General features: G+C 36.6%; 1 long non-coding RNA gene across 2 annotated transcripts in view; it reads left to right on the forward strand.

Annotated features, from left to right (window-relative positions):
* The window catches only part of LOC138900783 (uncharacterized), a 38,695-nt gene extending 16,677 nt beyond the window's left edge, over positions 1–22,018 (forward strand). The window contains exons 2-3 of one of the 2 annotated variants that reach the window (XR_011412051.1): positions 9,219–9,289; positions 21,830–22,018. This is a non-coding gene — a long non-coding RNA (uncharacterized lncRNA). Of the gene's footprint in view, positions 1–9,218; positions 9,290–21,829 lie in introns of those variants that run through there. The other variant, XR_011412053.1, reaches the window with a different exon arrangement.
* The last annotated feature ends 2,291 nt before the right edge of the window (positions 22,019–24,309 follow it).

Here is a 24,309-nt window from a genome sequence, read left to right on the forward strand (position 1 = left end):
GAAACTACTCCTCGGTGATATTTATTGTTATGTGCAACTAGTTGTGGGTGCTACGTACGCACGAGGTGACGAGAGTCCATACGTAGCTATAGTATATTTACGTCCGGGTAGACCTAGGATCTTATCATATAATGTTAATACTACGCCATGCCTTAACACTTTGAGTTGTGGGCGAGTTATTTGAGAAACAGTAGAAATTATATCCAGTTTTGTACCCACGTACGGTGTTGCAAACACATATCTCGTAATTCAATAACTTTCTTCCTTTTCTTGTGGAGCGGGCCGAACGCCTCGACAGTATATAGGTGCATCTATGGTTCGTGCCGCTCGACCCTTGGCAGTGTACACATTATTCCGGATTGGGCCGATCGTCCCTCGGTAGAATCGTGCTTTATATTGCTTGTAGCCCAAATTTTCACGAGTTAACTTCTCTACTGATGCCCGACATTTTATATGGTACTCCGAGTTTATTTGATGATAACAGTTGACAACTTTCAGAGATATTAAGATAGAATACAAGATTGAGAAATTCACACTTTAGTGAAAATAATTGGAAACTTTTGAGATTTACAGATTTACTTCACTATTGATGTGTACTTCATTCGTGTTATGAATTATTATATTATTTGTTTGGACCTCTAGTAAGTATCGATGTAGACCCCTCGTCACTAGTTCTTCGGGGTTAGTCTAGATACTTATTGGGTACGCGTTAATTTACGTACTCATGTTGCACTTCTGCACTAAATGTGCAGGATCTAACAGGTCCATTGATGATCACCTTCACGCGTAGGCGCACCTGTTGAGGAGATTTCATGTGAGCTGCATTCCAGGCTACACATCGCAGTCCACCGAGTCTCCATTGTACTATTTATCTTATTTTGTCTTATTACATTCGTGACAGATGTTGTACTATTATTGCACTCCTTAGAAAAATGCGCATGCACTTGTGACATCGGGTTTTGGGGAGTTCTACGGGTTGTTTGTTATTATAATTGTCAAATCTCTATTACATGTGATTTAATTAGGGAAAAATATGATTTCAAACACTTAAATGAGTAAATAAATTGATGAACCACTATTGGCTTGCCTGATGACGGTGTTAGGTGCCATCACGACCTTTATCGGATTTTGGGTCGTGGCAGCTTGGTATTAGAGCATTAGGTTCACTTAGGTCTCACGGGTCATGAGCAAGTCTAGTAGAGTCTTGCGGATTGGTACAGAGATGTATGTACTTATCTTCGAGAGGCTACGAGGCTGCTAGAAGCACTTCCCTTCTTGATTCCTCATCAAGCGATTTAATTCCATTGAGGTTTGTGCCTTTATTTCTTTCCTACTCAATATTACGCGACGCAGAACACTGTTATCAATTGGGCATCGAGGATTTGTATTGGTACTGCAGATGTGGTACAGGAAGTCTTATCAGTGGTTGTATTTCCGGTGATTTTGAGGCTATGCACAAATTGCTACGACGTTCATGCGTCATTATCTCACGGTATTGATGCAATTGTGGGGTGCTCGTTTACGTGTTGAGTCAGTAAATGGCACGAAAAGAGGATCTCTCAGAGCATGATTTAGAGATTCGGTATTTAATTTCAGTAAAGGAAAGGCAATTGGAATATGAATGTTCGGGTTTGGTTGATGAATTAAAGAGACTTGATATTTTTGAGCGTGGTGGAATTTTCATTGTGATATGGTGTCGTTGTCCTTGTTTGAACGCATTACGGTTTGCCGGTGTTACGGTCTTCTTGGATTTTTGCCTTTGGGGTGTTGTGGAATGGTACCTAAGGGGCGGTTGCCAAAGATAGTTGTGTGCAGCTATTTAGAATCGAATTGTATTTCTAATGTTGATGGATCGAGAAAGATGATCTTCGAAGAGGATTAGAGTCGGTAGCAACCTATTGGTTCAGGTGCTACAGAGATGGATTTTTGATTTGATGCAACATTTGGCAGCAAGTGTGAGGGAAGAAATGGCGGGAAGGATTTCGTGGTGGTTGAGTACTAGCAGGTCAAGTATGAGAAGCAGAGGTTGATAAGTTGTTTAAAGAGGATGGTTTAACCGAAGTAAGAGTGGCAGATTAGCATATGGATGTTGTGGTAGGATAGCCACGTACCTTGAGAAAGTGCTGAGTGGTTTGGAATCGTGATAAAAGGTAATTTGGTCTACGTATTTTATTTGGAATAATGGTCATTGTATGGAGAAAGATTGAATATGGCAGGAAGGAGTTTGCTTGAAATGAAGAGGGGTGTGAAGAATTGATTATCATTCATATACAACATGACTTGAGTTCGGATGATATTGTTGAACTCTCAGTTAATGTCAATAGGGAATGAACAGGCTTATATAGCTGGTGGAAGAGCATGGGATCATGAGGGTTACTAAATGCGTGGTAGTTGCACCCAATGCAGTGTCGTTGGGAGATGTCGGCAGGGAATACCACAAGCGGGCTATCCCTTGTGGGTAGGTCAACGATTGTGTGATTTGATGAAGTTCTCCGAAGAGTTCTACGTACTACAAAGCGGAAGGTCGAGTATACGATTATGGCTGATAATTCGGGATGTTCATGAAAAGTTTAATAAGAAGCTACAAGGAATTTGGCGGGTAATAGTGCGGGATCATGGTAAATGAGAAGGGGGAATCGTTGTGGGCTTTATGTTATGTGATGGTAGCTTAAAGCTAAGTGGGGAAGCCCCACCGTCTACGATTGGGTCACGCGGTTGTTGGCTTGTGCAGCTCCTAGTTATCTGTACATTGGTGGATTATTTGTGACTAAGAAAAAAAGGAAACATCAGGGGTAATTCGATCAGCGAAATTGATAAATGTGTGTTATATTCCGCCTTATCGATTGAGGTGCAGGATTTGGGAAGACTCCAAGTTTATGCTTTTTGTGGATGTAATGTACAAGGAAAAGAATTCAGCTGGTTGCTTCTTTGAGAGTGTGTTCATGTGCTAGTAGAGAGTTGAAGTTGGTTAGATTCAGGATTAGGTCAGAGTGGGTGACTCTCAATAATGGTTCTAGTGGATTCAAGAATTAAAATGGAGTACCTAAGGATTTCGGGTCTGTTGTGTGGTTAAGGATCTAACCTTCACAGTGGATTGCGAACGAGACTGGGAATGTTCTATGTTATCATCGGGTATGCGGTGTAGTATTGGAGGGAAGTAAGAAATATCTTCGAATTCGTAGAAGGGCTTGCAGAATGGGTGTACCCGTCGGAGATGCTATTGAGCGCATAAAGAGGGTATGAGATGGTTCATGATTATTGAGACGATGTGGTCTCGCAATTCGGGTCACTCGGGGTGAGTGCGAATTGAGTTCGTTATGTTATGAGTGGAGCTATTATATTTCTAAGATAGGTCAAGGGTAAATTGAAAGAAGTTAGGTAGGTTAGTAATGGCTGAATCAGCATGATTTTGGCAAGGATCAGTTCCTTCGTTGTATGAAGTTATATACATGGTCTGTGGTTGTGCGTGCGGGCTTGACAACCATCATGACCTGATTGATTTGGGAGGTATTTGATTTAAATGGATTTGTTGTGTAAATGGATTTCGGAAGAGTTATGACGGTTTAGATCACGGTTTGAGGTTGTGTTTTTTGCAGTTTGGGAATTCAGTGCGGGTTGCAGTAGTTCTTCTTAAATGAGCTAAGTGAAAAGTTTCTAGCCAATGAAGTGGTTACTCTACTAGTAGTTCAAGGGTTATGGTGAATACGTGTATTATCATGTATCGGCGTGATAGGTACAGTGAGCGGCATGGAAATTGGAAGTTGAGGATTCGGGGCTGCGGGTCGGTGTTGATAAGAATGTCACAAGCTCGGATGAACAGGGAAGAATTCAGATGGTTAGAGTGAGCTGCGTTATCTTAGTGTCGCCTGAGAATGGTGTTATGTGGAAGAGGCATTGTGTATTGATTTACGTATTGTGGTTCCCCTACATAATTAGTACAATTGGTGGTATGGATGTGCGAACTTTGCTACCTGTGCGGAAGGTCATGGGAGCATACCTCACGGGGAGAATTATATAGGTGCGACATGTTGGTCACTTGATTTTTAAAGATTGAAAGTGAGTATGAAGATTTTTGGTACTATCGCAAATGCGAGAGTTTTATGCCTGAGAGGCGTTCTATTCCTTAGGTTGTGGACGGTGTGAGTTTGTGTTGAATTTGGCGGTTGTTTTTGTGAGTCATGAAAAAAGGTTATTGTGGATCCTTGAAAGGTTATTAGCCCAGTACAGTAGGATTAAAATCGGTTTGAGGTCCGTTGATGGGTCTAATTTGAGTGTGTACTCTACGTCAAGTCAGATGTGTTTGTTCGTCATAGCATAGCTTTGGAGGAGTCGTCGGGCATTGGATGTTATTCCTGTCGTCAGCTATTCCATGTAAACCTCCATTGTGCCATGTGGGCTGTGAGGAGGCTTTATTATTCGCACACGTGTTGAGGTCCAGTGTAGCTTATGGTGTTAGGTGAGCAGGATGGCTCTCGAGATGCAGGTCATCATTGCACCTTAATCAAGCTTGGGTTTCGTAACGTACAACGCTATCCGTCTTTTCAGGATTTGGTATTATGCACTTGGCGTGCTTGTGGTCAATATTCGGGAATTTCGTAAGTATAAGCGTTACAGATTGATACATATATTTTCTTCTTGATTGTCAAGTGCGAATCGGGTGGCACGCTGCCACGGGCATATATTGTTTGGATCGGGTTGCACACCGCAACAGTGTTATGTCGGATCGGGTTGTACGTTGCGACAACGAGATGTTGAGCATAGCTCCTTACACTTATTTAGTGTGTCTTGTTTTTCACCCCTTAGATGGGTTCACGACATCTATTTGGCCGTTTTATTCGTTACGCATGCTGGGTAGTCTTTCCCCAGAGATCATTTTTCATTATGTATAGCATTCGAGTCGTATCTTGTTGGCGCGTTGTGGGCATCATCTAAGATTTTTGGCAGTGTTTGAGACGGTTTATTGCCTGAGCAGCTTGTAGTGGGTGAGACGGGATTTTTGGTCCTGAAATTAGTACAATCAAATTTATATAATGTACGTTAAAGAGAAGATATTGTTATTCAGTTCAGAGTGAGATCATGGTTCTTGTTAGGAGGAGAGGCTCCATGAATTATTGATTTGGCAGGTGGTTATGAGTTTATACACGTCTCTTTCATCGTGGCAGTATTTCAAGAGTTGGAGAAGGATTTATATGCATCATGAGATGTATTGTGGGCATCAGATTCGTGAAATTTCAGCTAATGTAGACGGATGATGTTATTATGGGCATCCGACTTATGTGGTGCATGGTGTCAGTTTATACATGTCTCGAGCTAGTGTGTTCAACCGGAATGTGGTGGCACGGGTAGGTGCACGAGGTGTTAAACAGTGATTTTGGACAACTCCAGAATAGTTCTTAGCATGTTCGAGGACGAACGTATGTTTAAGTGGGGAAGAATGTAACAACCCGTCCGGTCATTTTGTGCTCTAGCGCATCGTTCAGCGGTTTGAGGCCTTGAGTAGCTTCACTTCAGGTATATTGACTTGTACATGTGGCCGGAATTTAATTTCGGGAAGTTCAGAGTTGAGTTGGAAGGAAAATTCTAGTTTTGAAAGCTTTAAGTGGGGAGAATTGGCTAAGATTGGACTTTTGAGTAAACAACATCGGAATCGAGATTTGAAAGTTCCAATAGGTCTGTATGTTGATTTCGGACTTGGGCGTATGTTCGAGTTGAGTATTAGATCACCTGGGAACATTTCAGCGCTTAGTGAGATTTGCTAATGGAGAGTAAATGAGGAGGAGTTTGGGATCCACAATGACCTACATGAAAGAGCAAGCTTCCTTGATGAATAAAGTCAACTCTTGATGCTCTAGTGTCACATTAGAACTATGGTACTCAAAAGGTCAAATCATTGCATTGTTGATTATTCATTCATGTTGTGGGTAATTGTTGGTCCCAATTGATGTGTGATTGATTCACCTTATGCCAGCTGAAATAGCCTTTTTTCTAGTGAAGGTGGGAATTGCCTTAATTGCTTGAGGACAAGCAAAAACTTAAGTTTGGGGGAGTTGATAAGTAGGGATTTTGACTGCTTATTTGCACTCTTTTACTTGCGTTTTAGCTCAAAATTGCTTAAAGGTATTCCCGAAATCTAACGATTTAGAATATGAGCTAAGAAAATAAAAATCAACTCAAGAATGAGTAATATTGGAGAAGGACAAACACAAGGCTAAAAGGGCACTGTGCGGACCGCACAATATTGAGTGCAGCCGCAGATAATGAAGAAAATCTCTGACAAGAAATGACATGTAAAGTGTGGACCGCACAATTCTTGTATGGCCGTAGAAGACAAAGATCAGAGAGATGGAATTTCAAGAAGAAATGCGAACCACACCATTTTTGTCCAGCAGCATAATCAAGAGCGCGGCCGCACTCATTTTTATGCGGTCCGCAGAAGTCTCACACAACCAGAGCCTAAGATCAAGGATTGCGGACCACACTATAATTGTGCGGTCGCAGAAGCAAGAGTGTGACCGCACTCACAAATGTGCGGTCCACAGTAGTTGAAGGAGTGTGGCCGCAATCCAGAATTGTGCGGCTGCAGAACTGGAACCTGTCAAGACAAGTCTCGTTGTGCGGACCGCACACAAAATTATGCAGCTGCACAACCTCCGCATGGATATTTTTGTCATTTATTTTCAGCTTAGTATAAATAGAACTTTTGGTCATTTTTAGTGTAAGTTTTATTTTGGGAGAGCACCTGAGCCGTTTTCTTTATTGTTTTGAGTAATATTTTACTAGATTAGCTTCTAAATATTATATTTTATTTTCCTAATCAATTATTATGTATTCTATCTTAATTTCTTCTTGTATTTCTTTATTTGTCATGAGTAGCTAAATTTCTAGCTAGGGTTGTGGCCAAACTCTAGAGCGGGTACTTAATGGATGTTTGATTTAGGACATGTTTGTAATTGGGTAGGTGATATTTAGCCTAGTTCTTGCTTGACTTCAAGAATTAATGGTTGCAAATATTGATTCATGCCTAATTGACTTAGTATCTATTTGAGAAAGAGAGACTAAGTCTAGGAAAACTTGGCTAACAAGAAATTGGGGTGAACTCAATAAATTGATAGCCCCAATTAAAGGGTTGAATCTAGAGATAATAAGACCCGACTTGAGCATTTATCACTTGTTTTGTGCAATACCCATTTGGACTTGAGAAATCCAAATTGGGCAAAACCACTCAAACTACCGAGAGGTATAGAGTGGGTAATTGCGTTTGATTGCTATATTACAACCCCGACCAATCAAGCTTGTCCTAGAGTTTTCAACCTATTAGGTAACTACCTAGGTGGAAGTCACGACCCTAGATCTTTTATCATTTGGAAAAATAACCAAATTCAAAAATATTGTCTCTTAGTTTTATAATTTCAATCAATAGTTTAAAGTAGAAGTAGAAACAACAAACAAGAATGTAAAAGTGTAATCTAAGGCATATTATACAATTATACTAAATATATAGCTAATCCCAATTCTAACTCCCTGAGAATTCGACCCCGACTTGTGTTGGATTTTATTATTGCTTTGACCGCCTCACTACCTACATTTGTGGTGTGAGTTTGGGCTACATCAGTGGGCCCGAGGGTTGATTTTATCGATCTTTCGAGCGGAGTTGGGAGTTGTTTAAAATGATTAATTATAGGTATTACAATATATTTTGATGGGTTTGTACCTTTGTTGAATAGTTTTGGATCGACGAACATCGGTTTGAGGTAATGGAGTGGCGTTGGAGCCAGTTTTGAAATTTTGGAGAGAGGTAAGTCTTCTGCATAACCATGTGAGGGGGAAACTATCCCTAGGTGATATTTATTGTTATGTTCAACTAGTTGTGGGTGCTACGTACGCACGAGGTGACTAGAGTCCGTATGTAGCTATAGCATGTTTAAGTCCGGGTAGACTTAGGATCTTATCCTGTAATATTTGAGCTCATATTGCTGACATTAATTAATCGAAGTTATAAATAAAATTGATTTAGAAATAATTATGTGAATTCTAGGCCATGCCTTAACCCTTTGAGTTGTGGGCGAGTTATTTGAGAAACAGTAGAAATTATATCCAGTTTTGTACCCACGTACGGTGTTGCAAACACATATCTCGTAATTCAATAACTTTCTTCCTTTTCTTGTGGAGCGGGCCGAACGCCTCGACAGTATATAGGTGCATCTATGGTTCGTGCCGCTCGACCCTTGGCAGTGTACACATTATTCCGGATTGGGCCGATCGTCCCTCGGTAGAATCGTGCTTTATATTGCTTGTAGCCCAAATTTTCACGAGTTAACTTCTCTACTGATGCCCGACATTTTATATGGTACTCCGGGTTTATTTGATGATGACACTTGATAACTTTCAGAGATATTAAGATAGAATACAAGATTGAGAAATTCATACTTTAAAGAAAATAATTGGAAACTTTTGAGATTTACAGATTTACTTCACTATTGATGTGCACTTCATTCCTGTTATGAATTATTATATTATTTGCTTGGACCTCTAGTAAGTGTCTATGTTGACCCCTCGTCACTACTTCTCCGAGGTTAGGCTAGATATTTACTGGGTACGCGTTAATTTACGAACTCATGCTGCACTTCTGCACTAAATGTGCATGATCTAACAGGTTCATTGATGATCACCTTGGCACGTAGGCGCACCTGTTGAGGAGATTTCATGTGAGCTGCATTCCAGGCTACGCATCGCAGTCCACCGAGTCTCCATTGTACTATTTATCTTATTCTGTCTTATTACATTCGGGACGGATATTGTACTATTATTGCACTCCTTAGAAAAATGCGCATGCACTTGTGACACCGGGTTTTGGGGAGTTTGCAGGTTGTTCGTTATTGTAATTGTGAAATCTCTATTACATACGATTTAATTAGGAAAAATTATAATTTCAAACACTTAAATGAGTAAATAAATTGATGAATCATTGTTGGCTTGTCTGACGGCGGTATTAGGCGCCATCACGACTTTTAGTGGATTTTGGGTCGTGACACCTTCCATATTGTATACTTTTGTGTTCAAGAATTTAGATCTGACATGTCTAAGGAAATTTAAAGAACAGGAGCAGCAATATTGTCCTATTCTTTTCTTGTTCTTTCTTTCCTTCCTATAAATTTTTACACACGTATATTATATGGACATTGACACCTGACAATTCTCATCACTTCACAATTCTACAGGTGCGAAAGATGCAAAAAGGACGACTAACCAAAATATCTGCAATGCATCAAGCATCAAATTTTCGAAATATGTAAATAGTATATATATATATATATATATATATATATATATATATATATATATGTCACACCTCCTTTTTCCCGAGGGGATAGGAGAGTTTTTTCAATTAAAGTGACATTAATCAAACTGAGAATATTTATTTAATGCAGAGTCGTCAATTGGAATAATTTATGGTGTCCCAAGTCACCGGTTTATTTTAGAATTCCAAATCGATGAAATTTGACTCTTATTTTTGGTCCGCGAACACAGAAGACCGGGTAAGGAATTCTGTTAACCTGGGAGAAGGTGTGAGGCACTCCCGAGTTTCGTGGTTTTAGCACGGCCGCTTAACAATTAATACTTGGCGTAATTATCTGATTTATTACATGTTTTAAACCTATTGTGCATTTTTGTCTTTTACCGCCTTTTAATATTTATGAAATTCATTTGAACAAGTTGCGATGTCGTACACTTATCGTTTTGGTACACATTGCAAAGTGTGCCACGTGAAACGCACCCGCAATTTACAACATGTTTATTTTTATTATTATTTGAAGTTATGGTCAAGTCACGTGAAACACACACTTGAATTGGAGTTTACGTATCGTGACTATGCCACATAAACCGTACCCATAGTCATGATGATTTATTATTAATCGCGCCTAAATCAAACTACGTTATTCGAATATTATTCAATTACTAATTTTGACATTATTGTAAGGTCATGAGGTATGTATATTGTTAAGGAGGAAATGAAGTAAATTAATTATGAAAAACGTTGGCTAGCTTGTGAATATTTATTTGTTTTTGGTCATGTGCAACAATTAGCCCATAAATACGCTAGGGAAGTCCAATTAAAGTCTTACACCAATCATGGCCCAACCTAATCTCTTATAATTTTATTGCTAATCAATATTTCAAATTAGACTAAATTTATGGCAGGAATAGATAGATACAGGCAGGACCAATTTAGTAACTAAGATAGGAGATCAAAATGAAACTAAAGCATGCTAAAATGGAAAGCCATTACTTTATTGAATAAGCAAGAAAAGTAACGAATTAATACATATTTATCAATAAAATTAACCATATGAACTACTAAAAAGGACAATAAATTAATCTTAACAAATACTCAACATGAGAACAAATTAATCTTAGCACACTCAGATGCGAACTCGATCATATCATACTCAAAGTTAAATTAAAACTGAGTGACCCAAAACATTAATGAGGAAAAAAAAATAGAAAGAGAAGTGAACCTTTGTATTGATGATTGTGGATTTAAATTACAACCACTCAATGATCGGTTAGCTCCCAACTGGACCCTTCGGACCACGAAAAACTCGAGCGGCAAATCTCAACTTGCAACCTCAATCGACCTTGCAAAACTAACGATTTAGTGGCTATTTTTGGAGAGCTTTGTTTTTGGGGTGGGGGGATGGGGGTTAATGATGGCTCAAAAGTGGTCAAGGGCAGGTGGTTTTGGGGTGGTGAAGCTGCTGAATGTTTCGAAATAAAGCCGAACAAAGAATGACACGAGTAGAAATTCCCTTATCCTAGAAGAAGAAAATATTTTTTTCTCAATTCATTCCTCCCTATTTTTTCCTTTTTCTCCCTCTCTTTTTTTCATCACATTTCTCTTCTATTTATATAAAACAGTTTCGGAATTTTCAGTTTTTTATTATTATTATTTTTGTTTAATTTTTAATTAAAAAGCATTTCCACTTCCCATTTTTCTTATTTTAAAAAAAAATTAATTCCCCACTTTTCTTTACTTTTATTTTTTAATTTCTCACTTTTTTTACTTTTAATATATTTAAAATCCCACTTTTTTATTTTTTTTTTATTTCCCACTTATTTTACTTTTCTTTTTTTATTTTCCACTTACTTTTACTTTTTTTTTAAAAAACAAAATCAGAAACCCTTACTTTTATTTTTTAATTCCAACTTTATTTTACTTTTCATTTTTTAAATTTCCACATTCTTTTATTTTTATTTTTTTAATTTTCCACTTTCTTTTACTTTTTTTATTAAACAATTTCTACCTACTTTTACTTTGACTTTTAAATTTTATATTTCTACTTTTCCTATTTTTTTTAATTTCCATCCGAAATTTGTTTTTTTTTTAAAAAAAAAATTAATTTTTATTTATTTTCGGGTTTTAATTCATTTTATTTAAAAATAAAGATAAAAATAATAATAAAAATAATACTAATAGTAATAATTAATCTTTTAAATTATTAATAATGTCTCTCTCTCTCTATATATATATATATATATATATATATATATATATAAATATTAATTATTACTAAATTATTTATATAGTAGAAGGTGATAAAAATTCAAATATAGTAAAAAATTAGGTGCTCATAGCTGCCCCTCTTTGCTTGAAAACATGAAAAGTTTTCAGGCAAAGACTAGGTGAGCCACATGACTAATATTTGACCAAACAATTATTCAAAAGGAAAAGAAATAAAGGATAGCGTGCAACCGAGTCCTGATTTTAGACAGCCTACATATCCCGGGTTGTTGGGGAATCAGGTCGCGTGTAGTTCAAGGAGAATGGTGGAATGATGAGTTGAGAAATCAAGTGAGGTTCCGTCGAGGCTACGGTCTGCGGTCCTGCTATTATATCAAAATAAAAATGAAACTAAACAAGCCTATTAATTATGAGTTACAAAATTCCTATCTATGAGTCTTCAGAAACTTGATCTTAAGTCTTGATTGGTTCTTCATTCAGACTCTGATCGAAACCTTGATGCTCGCTAGTTGTAGGTTCTAGTTCATTGTTCTATAGCTTCTTCTAATCAAAACGGGACTCCAATGCTCTTGGCTTCAGTCATGTTTTAGCATTCCACATCTTTTCAATTGCTTTTGCATTTTGGATTCACTTTTTTTTTATTCTGAATTGAGACTTCTTCTTTTGGTCATCTCGAACCCTGTGCCTCGAGGTAAAACCTACTCACACACCAAAACAAACAATCGAACAAAATTTTTCTGCCCCAGTTTGCACTAGGAAAATTTCGTGAGTTATTGTAAGAAAAATTCTAAACTACTTCTTTATTGAAAGAAATAAAAGGTCGGGAGTGGTGTACCCTGAAAATGTCATTTTTGTTTTGAATTGTGTTCTTTTATTGTCAAAAGGATGTCTCAACTAAGGATTGGTGTACCTTATGTTGGGAAAATATGGCTAGGGAATGGGATACCCTATATTGGCAAAGATATCGAGGAATTGTGTACCCTGCATTTAAGATCAGATCAACTAGGGAGTAGAGACCCTATGTTGGAAAAAGCGACTAGGTAGCGGAGATCCTATGTCGAAAATAAATTCAACTAGGGAGTGGAGACCTATGTTGGAAAAGACGCCTAGGGAGTGGAGACCCTATGTCTACAATAACATCAACTAGGGAGTGGAAACCCTATATTGCAAAAGCGACTAGGGAGTGGAGACCCTATGTTAGAAAATAAACTAGGGAGTGGAGACCCTATGTCTAAAAATCATCAACTAGGGAGTGGGGACCCTATGATGGAAAATCATCAACTAGGGAGTGGAGAGCCTATGTTTGAAAAGAGACTAGGGAGTGGAGACCCTATGTCTAAAATATCATCAACTAGGGAGTGGATACCCTATGTTGGAAAATTATCAACTAGGGAGTGGAGACCCTATGTTGGAAAAGAGACTAGGGAGTGGATACCCTATGATTAAAGTATCAATCAACTAAGGAGTGAATACCCTATGACTAAAATATCAATCAACTAGGGAGTGGATACCCTATATTGAAAAAACAACTAGGGAGTGGAAACCCTATGTCTAAAATAAAATCAACTAGGGAGTGGAGACCCTATGTTGGAAAAGGCAACTAGGGAGTGAAGACCCTATGTCTAAAAATAAAATCAACTAGGGAGTGGAGACCCTATGTTGGAAAAGAAACCAGGGAGTAGATATCTTATGCTGGAAAAGAGACTAGGGAGTGGAGACCCTATGTTTAAAATATCAATCAACTGGGGAGTGGATACCCTATGTTGGAAAAGCGACTAAAGAGTGGAGACCCTATGTCTAAAATAAAATCAACTAGGGAGTGGAGACCCTATGTTGGAAAAGGCCATTAGGGAGTGGAGACCCTATGTCTAAAATTAAAATCAACTAGGGAGTGGAGACCCTATGTTGGAAAAGCGACTAGGGAGTGGAGACCCTATGTCTAAAAATCATCAACGAGGGAGTAGAGACCCTATATCTAAAAATATTAACTAGGCAGTGGAGAACCTATGTTGGAAAAGCAGACTAGGAAATGGAGACCCTATGTCTAAAAACATCAACTAGGGAGTGGAGACCCTATGTTGGAAAAGAAACTAGGGAGTGGAGACCCTATGGTGGAAAATCATCAACTAGGGAGTGGAGACCCTATATCTAAAAACATCAACTAGGGAGTGGAGAACCTATGTTGGAAAATCATCAACTATGGGGTGGAGACCCTATGTCTAAAAATAACAACTAGGGAGTGGAGACCCTATGTTGGAAAAGAGACTAGGGAGTGGAGACCCTATGTCTAAAATAAAATCAACTAGGGAGTGGAGACCCTATGTTGGAAAACGACTAGGGAGTGGAGACCCTATGTCTAAAATAAAATCAACTAGGGAGTGGAGATCCTATGTTGGAAAAGGCGACTAGGGAGTGGAGATCCTATGTCTAAAAATAAAATCAACTAGGGAGTGGAGACCCTATGTTGGAAAATCGACTAGGGAGTGTAGACCCTATGTCTAAAATTATCAACTAGGGAGTGGAGACCCTATGTTGGAAAAGCGAATAGGGAGTGGAGACCCTATGTTGGAAAATCATCAACTAGGGAGTGGAAATCCTATGTTGGAAAAGTGACTAGGGAGGGGATACCCTATGTCCAAAATAACTTCAACTATGGAGTGGAGACCCTATGTTGGAAAAGCAACTAGGGAGTGAAGACCCTATGTGTAAAAACATTAACTAGGGAGTGGAGACCCTATGTTGGAAAAGCAGACTAGGCAGTGGAGACCCTATGTCTAAAAACATCAACTATGGAGTGGAGACCCTATATTAGAAAAGCAGACTAGGGAATGGAGACCTTGTGTCTAAAAACATCAACTAGGGAGTGGGGACCCTATGTTGGAAAAACGACTAGGGAGTGGAGACCCTATGTCTAAAATAATCATCAACTAGGGAGTGGGGACCCTATGTTGGAAAATTATCAACTACGGAGTGGAGACCCTATGTTTGAAAAGAGACTAGGGAGTGGAGATCCTATGTCTAAAATATCATCAACTAGGGAGTGGAGACCCTATGTTGGAAAAGAGACTAGGGAGTGGAGACCCTATGTCTAAAATATCAATCAACTAGGGAGTGGATACCCTATGTTGGAAAAGCGACAAGGGAGTGGAGACCCTATGTCTAAAATAAAATCAACTAGGGAGTGGAGACCTTATGTTGGAAAAGACGACTTGGGAGTGGAGACCCTATGTTTAAAAATAAAATCAACTAGGGAGTGGAGACCCTATGTTGGAAAAGCGACTAGGGAGTGGAGACCCTATGTCTAAAAATTATCAACTAGGGAGTGGAGACCCTATGTTGGAAAAACATAAACTAGGGAGTGGAGACCCTATGTTGGAAAAGAGAGTAGGGAGTGGAGACCCTATATATAAAATAAAATCAACTAGGGAGTGGAGACCCTATGTTGGAATAATGCAGCTAGGGATTGGAGACCATATACTAGCATGATTTTGAACTTTTTCTTCTTTTTTCTTTCTTTTCATCATTTTTATTTTATTTCAGAGAATGAGTAAATGCGGGAAATAATTGTTTGGAGGAGACTTCCCTTTTGGAGTGGTTGCTGCAAAACTATTTCTAGCCTTTGCGCAATTTCTTTTTGGTTGCACCTGCTTTTTGCAAGGTTGCTTTTGGATTGCACTTGTTTCCTTGGAGATCCTCTGGCTTTTCCAGACTTTGTCATGATGGTCAATCACGTGGGACTTAACCTTTCCAACTTTATTTTGCCTTTGTGGGCATTTGACTTTGAATTTCCTCTTTCAACAGTTTTTGATATTGAAGCATCGGCCACCATGGCCAGTCGGAGTTGACTTGATGCCCTTGCTGAGGCTGGGTGCCTTTTTTGCATATTGGCTTGTATCAAGTGAGAACCCTGTAAATCAGTCTTGCCATCCTTTCTTTGTCTTAGTTTCGAAATAGAGTTAGGCCGAAAGGATTCAAAGAAAAGCAAACAATGGAATTGACAAATGAATTGAGACGAGAGGTATCCCTTTCGGGGAAAAGAAAGAAGGACTTATCTAGAGTGTATACGGAGTTCAATGAACATAACATGCCTCTTGGACTAGATGTGTGATCTGTGTAAACCGTCCAACTCTCAGAAATTCATCACAACTCTTGCCTTGAGACTGAGAAACTTTGCCCAGGACTGTGTCGATGCCAGTGACTGTGAGGATCTTCTTTTCGATCAGTGGCGCCCTTTGCGGGTTTTCACCAACTGGCTTCTCTCATTTCTCTTCTCACCATCGCCTTATAGTGCTCTTTAAGAGTTTTTAGTAACAAGACTCTCTCATTTTCGAATTTTTCTGCTTACCATCGCCTTATGGTGCCCGTGAGGTTTTCACCAATAACACTCTCTCATTTTATTTCTCTCATTTTGTTGTATCAGATCCGAGTAACTGTATCCTCTCATTTTGAATCTCTTTGCCGATTGATCGGAAGGACTTGAAAAGGATTTGGGTAAAAAGGATTTGGATTGAATTACAACTTTGGAACCTTTCAGACAAAACCATCGCTAAACCATTATAACATCTGCCCCAGTTTCACTTTTGGGAGAATTTGGATTTTTGTTTTGGTGTAACTGAAACCCAGAGAGAGGCTGCCTACGTATCCTTTCGGAATCAAGTCAAACGTAGTTCAAGGATGAGAACTTTATTTTTGATTCTCTTTTGTTTTGGTTTTCTTTTCTGTTTTGGTTTCTTCTCTTTATTTTTCCTTTCCTTTTTTTTCATTTTTCATTTCATTTTCTTTGTCTCTTTTTTTTTTTTGCAATAACGTTTTCAGGTTCCAAAGAGGGTAATCAAAGAAAAGGTAACCGGCTCAAAGGGCTTGCAAAGGGTTTATAGTGTTTGGGTATCAAGAATGAAAGCCTTCGTCATTCCAATCAAAGAGCATTAATGTTGCATAAAAGGGTCAAACATAATACCTTTTGACCGCGTGTGCATGGTAGTTGTCTCGGGGTCATTTCCTTCGATTCTTCCCAGGTATAATACTCCCTTTTGTAGTACTCTCGTTACAATGTATGGACCTTTTCAATTTGGAGCCAATTTTTCTTTAGCTTCTTTATGAGGTGGGAGGATACGTCTTAGAATTAGTTATCCTTTTTCAAATTTCTTAGGTCACACTTTCTTATTGTAGACACGGGCTATTCATTGTTTGTACAACTGCCTGTGGAAAATTATGGCCAGTCATTTTTTATTAATTAGTGTCAATTGTTCCAATCAGTTCGTGACCCAATCATTATCCTCAATCTCGACTTCGACAATGACCCGGAGAGAGGGAATTTCAACTTCTGCAGGTTTCAATCGGGCTTGGCATAGGCTTATTCTCATACTGTTATGATTTTTTGTTTTATTTTCTTAACCTCATTTTCATTGCATTCTGTTTCTTGATTCATTATTTCGAAGTCTGACAGAGTTTTAGGATCTAGTCATGAAGTCCGTAAACATGTCATGTTATTAAAATCTACATGAATCAAAACTGAAAAGAGAATAAGGAAAGTGACAAGATTAAAAAAAATAGACATTCCTAGACAATGAAAATATTAATTTCATGTGACTTTTTTATTCTTTTTTTTTTTTTTGCTTTTTTTGTTTGAATTTTGAAGTTAGAAGTGTTTACATCGAAAAGTAAGACAATAAAGTAAAACATTCGGATCACACCCTGAGATAATTCGGACGCAGAAAGGATAGCAAGGCTAGCTACCGAGATGGGGAACTTTCAGGCTTGGCGACCGTATTTTAGCTTTTTTCTGTCTCGGCAATTGATGCAATGGCCTTCCGTGCCGGATCAAATTCTTCATCTTCACAAATCATTCCAACTAATGGCACATTGGTGTGAGTAGGCAGATGCTTGTTCATCATATTAGGGTCATTTTCTTTCACTGCTATTTTGAGAGTCCAACAATCTTGAGTATCATGTCCCACTGCTCCGGAGTGATATTTACATCTAACATCAACTCGGTGCAAGGGGGACTCGGGGTTTGGCCTGTTCGGGGCTAACGACTGCAGTCGATCTAGCATGACTAGCTTTTAGAATACGCTCGAGAATGATTCACCAACATGGGTGAACTGATTCCATCTCGGGACTTTTTTTTTTTTTTTTAATATCTTGATTTTTTTTTTCTCTTTTTTTTCTCTGATATTATTTTGTCACTCTTTTCTTTCTTTTTCACTTAATTTTTTTTCGGTTTATTTTTTCACTCAATTTGTTTATGGCTATGATCGAATCCGATGGGGATTACCTACGTATCATGAAGCCGCATGAATCAGATCTCGCGTAGTTTAGGTAGATTAGGAATAAAGTAAATAAACTAACTCTTTTTTTTCTGGATTTTGAATTTTTTTTTTCCTTTCTTTTTTTATTATCGAAAGACTTATAAAGAAGAAAGATTTTTTTTTATTTCGATTTCTTTTCTTGTTTTTTTGAGAATTTTTGAAAAGAAAGAAAATATTATTTTGGATTTTTTAAAAAATATTTTGGGAGAAAGACTTCTTAAAACAAAAGGTAAAAAATATTTTTGGATTTTGAATTGATTTGTTTCTTTTTTCAAATGAAAGACTTCTATAAAGAATTTTTTTTTTTTGGTTTTAAAATTTTTTTATTTGGGATTTTCTAAGGAAAAACTTCTAAAGAATGAATTAAAGAAAAATATTTTTGGATTTTGAATTTATTTTTAAAAATTTCCAAAAGAAAAACTTCTATAAAAGAAGGAAACAATTTGGATTTTATGTGTCAAAGAAAAATTTATAAAGAAGGAATTAAAGGAAAATATTTTTGAATTTTTGAAAATTGGGGTCGGAACCGATGAGGTTTGCCTACGTATATCACATCCGGTGAGAATCAGACCCGCGTAGTTCGATCAAATCGGGAATAGATGACTCATTTTATTTTATAAAAACTTTTAAATATTGTTATTTGTTTTGAGTTTTTATTTAATGGAATTTTGATTTTTTATAAAGAAGGAAGAAAATATTTTGGATTTTGATTTGAATTATTTTTTTCTTTTTTTGTTTTTTTCGAATGAAAGACTTCGTAAAAGAATGAAAATATTTTTAGATTTAGTTTTTTTTTTTTGAATCTTCTAAGTAAAGAATTCTAAAGATGGAATTAAGGAAAGGGAAAAATATTTTTGAATTTTGTTTTTTGAAAATTGGGACCGGAACCGATGAGGTTTGCCTATGTATCTCACACCCGGTGAGAATTAGACTCGCGTAGTTCGATCAGTTTTGACGGAACAGGGGAAGAAGCATGTCTTTTGAAAATATTGGCTTATTTTCTCTCTTTTGTTTTCAAACTTTTGGGAGAGTTTCAGAAATTTTCAAATACCTATCTTTCACTCTTGTTTTTTTTTTAAAAAAAAATTATTTTCTTTCCCTATTCTAGAAACCGGTCAACATGCAAATCGAAACAAACATATGCACAAATAGCACGTAAAATGCATCAAGATGGTCCAATATATTGGGTACACCTGTCGTAGACGGACCCAACCCCTATGTTGAGTCCCCAAAGTTAAATGCACGTGATGCAAATAAACGTTCCTACTAGGGATCCGACATGAGGCTATGTTATTCTAGGTTTAGATCCTAGATGTGTTGTTCTAGACCTGGCTTACCCGAGCAGACAACTCGAGCCGAGGGGGAGCAGCGTACCGGGAATACAGAAGTTTCACCGACTTTGCAACTTGTCTGAACCTCGTTCTAAAATTAGTATATGACTCTAACAGAAAAGAAGCCACGCGAAGCGATCGCTTCCCAAAAGATTTAGAAGACTCAGAGAGAAAAGGGTTTCGTAACAGTTTATATATAGTTCAAGCAATATCAAAGCGGTAAAAAGCGGCATGTAGCACATTAGGCTCAAACAAGTAAAAATCAGATAAAAAATAAAAGCCAAGTATAACAGCTATTCTAAGCTCGAATTCTAAATCCTGAACCAGAGATTCTGGGTTCTTATTCCCCAGCAGATTTGCCAGAGCTGTCACACCTCCTTTTTTCCCTAGGGGATAGGGGATAGGGGAGTTTTTCGAATTAAAGTGACATTAATCGAAATGAGATTATTTATTTAATTCAGAGTCGCCACTTGAAATAATTTATGGTGTCCCAAGTCACCAGTTTATTTTAGTATCCCAAATCGAGGAAATTTGACTCTTATTTTTGGTCGGTGAACACAGAAGACCGGGTAAGCAATTCTGTTAACCTAGGAGAAGGTGTGAGGCACTCCCGAGTTTCATGATTTTAGCATGGTCGCTTAATAATTAATACTTGGCGTAATTATCTTATGTATTACATGTTTTAAACCTATTGTGCATTTTTGTCTTTTACCGCCTTTTAATATTTATGAAATTTATTTGAACAAGTCGCGATGTCGCACACTTGTCGTTTTGGTACACATTGCAAACCGCGCCACGTGAAACGCACCCGCGATTTACAACATATTTATTTTTATTATTATTTGAAGCTATGGTCAAGTCGCGTGAAACGCACACTTGAATTGGGGTTTACGTATCATGACTATGCCACAGGAACCGTACCCATAGTCATGATGATTTATTATTAATCGCGCCTAAATCAAGCCACAATGTTCAAATATTATTCAATTACTAATTTTGATATTATTGTAAGGTCATGAGGTATGTATATTGTTATGGAGGAAATGAAGTAAATTAATTATGAAAAAAGTTGGCTAGCTTGTGAATATTTATTTGTTTTTGGTCATGTGCAACAATTGGCCCATAAATACGCTAGGGAAGTCCAATTAAAGTCTTACATCAATCATGGCCCAACATAATCTCTTATAATTTTACTGTTAACCAATATTTGAAACTAGAATAAATTTATGGCAGGAATAGATAGATACATGCAGGACCAATTTAGTAACTAAGATAGGAGATCAAAATAAAACTAAAGCATGCTAAAATGGAAAGCCATTACTTCATTGAATAAACAAGAAAAGTAACGAATTAATACATATTCATCAATAAAATTAACCATATGAACTACTAAAAAGGACAATAAATTAATCTTAACAAATACTCAACATGAGAACAAATTAATCTTAGCACACTCAGATGCGAACTCGATCATATCATACTCAAAGTTAAATTAAAACCGAGTGACCCAAAACATTAATGAGAAAAAACAAATAGAAAGAGAAGTGAACCTTTGTATTGATGATTGTGGATTTAAATTACAACCACTCAATGATCGGATAGCTCTCAACTAGATCCTTCGGACCACGAAAAACTCGAGCGGCAAATCTTAACTTGCAACCTCAATCGACCTTGCCAAACTGACGATTTAGTGGCTATTTTTGGAGCTTTTGTTTTGGGGGGGGGGGGTTAATGATAGCTCAAAAGTGGTCAAGGGCTGGTGGTTTTGGGGTGGTGAAGCTGCTGAATTTTTTGAAATAAAGCCGAAGAAAGAATGACACGAGTAGAAATTTCCTTATCCTAGAACAAGAAAGTAAATTTTTCTCAATTCCTTCCTCCCTATTTTTTCCTTTTTTTCTCTCTCTTTTTTTCATCACATTTCTCTTCTATTTATAGAAAATAGTTTCGGAATTTTCAGTTTTTGTTTTATTATTACTTTTGTTTAATTTTTAATTAAAAAGAATTTCCACTTACCATTTTTCTTATTTTATTTAAAAAATAATTCCCCACTTTCCTTTACTTTTATTTTTTAATTTCTCACTTTTTTTACTTTTAATATATTTAAAATCCCACTTTTTTACTTTTCTTTTTTATTTCTCACTTATTTTACTTTTCTTTTTTTTAATTTCCACTTACTTTTACTTTTAAAAAAAAAAAATCAGATACCCTTACTTTTATTTTTTAATTCCAACTTTATTTTACTTTTCATTTTTTAAATTTTCACATTCTTGTACTTTTATTTTTTAAATTTTTCACTTGATTTTACTTTTTTTATTAAACAATTTCTACCTACTTTGACTTTGACTTTTAAATTTTATATTTTTTACTTTTCCTATTTTTTAATTCTCATCCGAAATTTGTTTTTTTTTTAAATAAAATAAATAATAATAATTAAATCTTATTTATTTTCGGGTTTTAATTAATTTTATTTAAAAATAAAGATAAAAATAATACTAATATTAATAATTGATATTTTAAATTATTAATAATTTCTATCTAAAAAAATATATATTTCTGAAAATATTTACATAGTAGAAGGTGATAAAAATTTAAATATAGTAAAAAATTAGGTGCTCACAACGGATAAAAAATGGGTTAACCGGCGGATAATATGGGTAACATATATTAAGTGTATATGTAATAGTAAGTTCATGGTAGTAAAAAATGTGCTACTTATAATATTTCCTAACTTGTGTACAACTTGAATTTGTTTCTAAATGCATCGATGATATGAAGGTTCGTGGATGTGAAGAATGTATTATTTGGCAGCGACACAACAAGCATGAGTGCATATTTTGTTCGGAATTGAATATAAATTATTTGAAGCTGTTAATTTCAACACTGACAATATTGGGCTCGTGATTACGGGCCATAACCATTTAGTTATCAATAGATTCGGTAATATTAGTAAAAATAGCACGGGCTAGTCAGTTTTCGAACTAATAATTAAAAAATAGACAGCGTTTGCAAAGTCATTAAAAAATAGCCGCTATTTTGTTGCAACACGAAAAGCTCCAGCATAATATACTGGAGATTGGTGCACCTATAATGAGCGCAAAACACACACTTAAATATGCTCGTTAGTCGAATATAGTATAATATAATATCGTATCCACAAAGATTGGATTTAAATAGTATTTTCGTAGTTTATAGCTTGATTGCTATCCAATATGATCAACAATTGTGATTTATGTGATTAAAACTAAAATTAACTAAGAGTCTAACTTATTGACGAATGACACTCGAACAAAAGTAAGCAAGGAAGATATCAATGGGAAAAAATAAGGATTGATTGGATAGATGTAAGATAAATGTCTCGGATTTAACTCTAGTTAATTCACTTCTAATGTTCAAGTTAGTCTCTCGAATTCACTCAATTATTAGTTCAAACGTTTAGTTGAAACTCCTCTCTCGATTAAGTCTCAACCTCACAATATGAACTAATATAAGTTCAGTGAAGATATGTAAGAATTTGTAGTGGATTAGTCTTTAGGAGAATCTCTCTCGATTATCCTCCTAACTAGGGTTAAACAATAATTCAACTAGCCTCTTTCGAATACTAAGACGAATTAATGAACTCAACCAACAAGATAATGCTACGATATTACAAGTTATACCTTTCTCGATTACATGAACATGTGAATATAGATGCAACAATTAAATCATCCAAAACGATTCAATATATAAAAACTAGAGTTATAATCCACAAACAAATATCAATACACAAAACACATCAAACCCTAAAGAGAACTACTCCATAGATATGGAGTAATTCATCACAAATAAGTTTAAGTTAAAGGAAAGCATAAACGATCCAAACTCTTGTCTTGAATGAGGATTGAATGATGAAATCCTTGTGCTCTTGCTTCTCTCACTTCTCCTTAGTCTCCTTAGGTCTTAGATGTGTCAAAAGTCCAAGAAATAACATTTTTATATGTATATATATATACCAAGTAGGGCCGGGCCCAAAAGAAAATACTTTTTTCCTACGCGACATAGGACACTTTCCAGCGTTGGACGTGCGCGGCCGCGCACCTGGGAGTGTGCTCGCGCATATGGCCGCGCACTTTGGACAGTGTTCTACCTGAATTGCACGCCCAATGCGCACCTAGTGCGCGCTCGCGCACCTGGGTGGCGTCCTGCTCAATTCTTCGTTTCTCTCGTTAAGTGCACTATTGTCCGTTGATCCCCGAACATGATCCCAACTTAATCTTTGGGCTTTTACTCATACTTCAAAGCTCCAGAATAGCTTGAATTCATTCTAAAACATTTGCATATCTAGGAATCACTCCTACAAAGCATAAAATACACGATTGCTGCAAAACACTAGCGATTAAAGCTCAAACTCAATTGAAGTGCAGTAAATTAGAGTGCAATAGGCGACTAAAACACGAGATTATAGCCTACCATCAACCTGTGTATGAACTTCCAGTATATTATGCTGGAACTCCAGCACACGGAACGTTCCAGCATAATACACTGGAGATTGGAGCACCTATGTATGAACTTCCCGCATATTATGCTGGACCAGTATATTATACTGGAACTCAAGTATATTATGCTGGAAGTTCACATGTAAAATATTCGAACTCGAGTATATTATGCTGGAATATTTTCTCGATTTTAAACAGTGTTTACGTTCAGATTTATCTTTATATGAAAAGTGGCTAACTTTCGATTACTTTTGAAACTGTGGCTATTTTTCAATTACTACTTGTAAATTTGACTATTTTTGAATTTCACCCGTAATATTGTGACAACCATCTAAAAGGAATGAACCTCCGCTCTAGCATAGAAGTAGGACATTGGTGTAAGAATTAGTACTCCTTCTAATCCATTTTAATAAATTAAATTGATCTAAAATAATTATCATTAAAAATTAAGATATAATTAATAAGTTTTCTTCATTTGTCCTTAGTAATAATTATTCTTGAAGGTAAAACATTAATTATATTGCATAGAAGACCTAATTGTTGAAATAAAATTTCTTCAAAGACATGTAAAAGAAAAACACGACGGGAAGGAGTATTTGATTAAATTGGCTCTTTTATATCTCCTCTAAAAAATTGATAATGGTTATGAGATCTTTTATAAAATGGCAAAAAATCAT

This window comes from Nicotiana tomentosiformis, chromosome 11 (assembly GCF_000390325.3).
Source record: "Nicotiana tomentosiformis chromosome 11, ASM39032v3, whole genome shotgun sequence".
Lineage (NCBI taxonomy): Eukaryota > Viridiplantae > Streptophyta > Magnoliopsida > Solanales > Solanaceae > Nicotiana > Nicotiana tomentosiformis.